We start from the raw sequence: 3440 nt of genomic DNA on the forward strand, positions 1-3440 counted from the left end.
CTAGATAGAGCTTGAATGCCATGGGCTAGCAAACTAGTCAAGGCCATTGGCCAAGGAAGAGAAGCAAGTACCCAACAATTTTCTGACAATGCTAGTGGCCACCCCTATAACTTTGAGGTTAGGAGACTTGCTTAGGCAACATCCGACGCTATGGCAAGAGTTAAAGCTGTGGATAGAAGGATTGCTAGAGCAAATAGGAGTTGACTTGCAAGACCACGATGTAGTAATGCAAATACAGAGCCTGGCGCCACACTCAATGCCCAAGTCCTTGCATGTTAATGATTTCTCTAAGGCATAAAGATGCATGCAATCTTGCCGACCGATCCTAGCTCTAGGTGATACTGCTGTGAGGAAAGGGATTGTAGACATGGGGGCAGGAGTTAGTGTGCTTAGCCAAACAGTGTTTGAGGCCTGGGATGACCCACTTGTTGAGAATGCTAGGCTCAATGTAAGATTGACTAATGGAATGAAAGTAAAGCCATTCAGAGTGCTGAAAAATTAACCATTGAAGATCGCAGGACTCCAATTCTTTGTAGACTTTAGTTATGAAAGGAGTGGACTATGATAACCTATTAGGCTAACCCTGGATGCACAATGCACGAGTCATAGAAGTCTGGGGAAACAATATGATATTCCTAGGAAATCGAACGGAAGCGGTGAGAGTGGAGATGCATACTTGGAAGACTACACCAGTCGACCTAGACACCATCTCAACTGCTATGCTGAAGGGTGATACTCAGATTAGAAAATTTTACGAGTCGCTGAGCAAGTATATCCCTTTCCTTGAGGATGAGCGAGATTGGACACATGTGTTAGCCACAATCGATCTGCCATTCTTGGACAATGAGGAGTACAAAAAAGCTGCCAAGGCAGTCGATGAGCCCAAGAACAAACCCTTAGTATTAGTCTGTATGATGGCTAGAAGCTCTCATAGATGACCCACCCCCATCACATTCCATGTCCTAAACAACAAACGAAAGCTCCACGAGATCTCAAAGCACCTGACATACATATTAACTGATAACTGCCAAGCTGAAATCTTAAACTACTCAAGGATCTCTTGGATGAACCCAAGTAGCGATGGACCAAGATGCACGATCTAAACTTGATGTAAAATTGGGTCTTAGTCACCAAGGAGAAGGAAACATAGTATCAAGACCTAGGGGATGGCGAGCACTTGGATGAGGAGGATTCGGTCAATGAGTGTGATGACTGTTATTCCTTTAATGATGAGAGTAAAGGAGAGATCGATACGATAGAGTACGCCAATTAGGGACACGTGATTGAACAAATACAGGTAGACTTCAAATTGTAGAAGAAGTATGTCTTTAGAATCAAGAAAGGAGTCATGCGTATGGATTTCAATCGCACATGGATGGAGCACATATGAGCGATTGATTATTACAAACAAGTAGGCCTCACTTAACCAAGTACCGTACCATTGTTTAGAATGGAATCACCACTTAAGCTATGACCACCAGGAGAGACTTCCTCTTCTAACGAAGACAAAGAGTTCAATTCTGATTTGAAAGTAAGCTCCCAAAAATACCCCAACCACCTAAGACCAAATGCACCAGGGGAGACCTACCAGTCCACCTAAGGCGCTGAAGGTTGAAGGAGCAAAGGAGATAGCCTAGGGAACCACAAGCTGAGGAGTAGAGAAAACCGCAAGACCTATCAAAACGATTCACTAAATTTAAGAAAGGTGATAGGGTAGTGATCTTGCTAGGAGCCAAGCGGCAAGGGCAAGCAAGTGAGCCGATAGAAGGACGTACCAAAGTGAAGTAGGTCAATTTGGTTAAGAAAGGGGAAATGGCCCACCTGTGTTCCGACCTGCATTCAAAGCTGACAACTTGAGTGAGAAAGAAGAAGCAAGTCGCATTGCTCTACTATGAGAGTATATAGACATATTCACTTGGTCTCTCGATGAGCTAGAAGGGGTAGCTCATACTGTCTAAGAGGAAATCCATAACCTATAGAGAACAGGATTCATTTATGAAATTGAGCACATGGACTTCGTTTCGCCCATCATGATTGTAATAAAGCGTTTCAATAGCTCATGTGTGCTATATTCAAGGACATGCTTAGGTGAGAGTTAAAAGTGTTTGTTGTCGACCTATGTGTTGTTAACCCTCAAACGAACGAAGGTGGAAAATCCGGAAAAGCTAAAGCAAAAGACAAAGACAAAGGCCAAGGAAAAGAGAAACGAAAGACAAAGACGCACAAGGAGAAGAGTCCTAAATAAGGAAGAAAGGCACACAAGGAAAAGCGCAAGTCAAAACTTTTGTAAAAGAGCGCAAGCGCATCATGGTGTAATTTAAGGAGCGCCGGGCTCTCACCCGTGCAATTTGTAAATGTAGACGGGTGGTGGAAAGAAAGCTAGGAAGATAGAAGGACAATGGGAAAAATGGCCTACGGCCGGCTATGTAAAAAAGGGGAAAAGGGGATGACCGCCCAAAAGGGATTTAGGGTTTTGTATATAAAGTTGAAAAGTGAATGAGAAGCTCATTCTTGTGTGTAGCCAAAAGTAGCTCTCTTCTTCTTCTTCTTCCTCTTCTTCTTGCTTGCTTGAGCTTGTGCTTGAGAGAGGGAGTGTGAGAGTGTGAGGGAGTGAGTGTGTGAGGGTGAGGGACCAAGGAGGAGAAGCTCTCCATCTTCTCCTCTCTTCTTCTCTTCTCTTGTCTTCTCTTGTCTTGCTTGCGGCAATGGAGCTTGGAGCTTGGAGCTTGAGGATGGAGCTTGCTTGAAGCTTGCACTTGGATCGTGGAGCTACCAGAGTGTGTGGGAGAGGAGGTAACTCGAACGGCACTGAGGTAAGCTCACTACACCCGTAGATATGGATGGCGCGTCAGTTATGTGAGAGGTAGCCATTAGTGCTCGGCTTGGAACGCTTGAAACAATAAGCGGTCCGTGGGTCTTGGCAGTTGAGTGAAAGCTCCCACATTTTGGTTCCATTGCCGAGACCAACGGATTCAAGCCTTGAGCGCTTGCACGCTTCGAATTGAGCATTGGAGTAGGGTTTTTCCCAAACCGGTGCTTGAGATAGATAGAAAGTGAGGGGGTTGAAGATGGTATTCAATCTCCTTGGCAAGTAGGTTTTTTGATTTTTTGAGATTTATGTTGTGAGATGGAGTAGTGTAGGTATTTACTTTGTGATTTGGATGCATTTAGGATAGGAAAAAACAAAGAAAAAGAAGCAAACAGTAGGGTTTTCTGTTGCTGTATAACAGGCTAAAACAGGGAAATAGCGGCACAGATCCTTGGAGTGCCATTTGATTCGAGCACCTTAGTGATTCTAGGCATGTGTGGCAGTTCCTGGTAGTGTTTTGTACCTATCTGGAAGGCGCTGGCCGATTCGGTGTAGTAGACGTCAGTCTAGAGGCATCGCGTGCAAATCGCGGGCTGTCAGCCGCGTAGTCGGACCAGGCCGTCCGAGTCCC

The sequence above is a fragment of the Lygodium microphyllum genome, unplaced genomic scaffold (assembly GCF_053477565.2).
Source record: "Lygodium microphyllum isolate KBCC unplaced genomic scaffold, Lygodium_microphyllum_v1.1.10 scaffold_248, whole genome shotgun sequence".
Taxonomy (NCBI): Eukaryota; Viridiplantae; Streptophyta; class Polypodiopsida; order Schizaeales; family Lygodiaceae; genus Lygodium; species Lygodium microphyllum.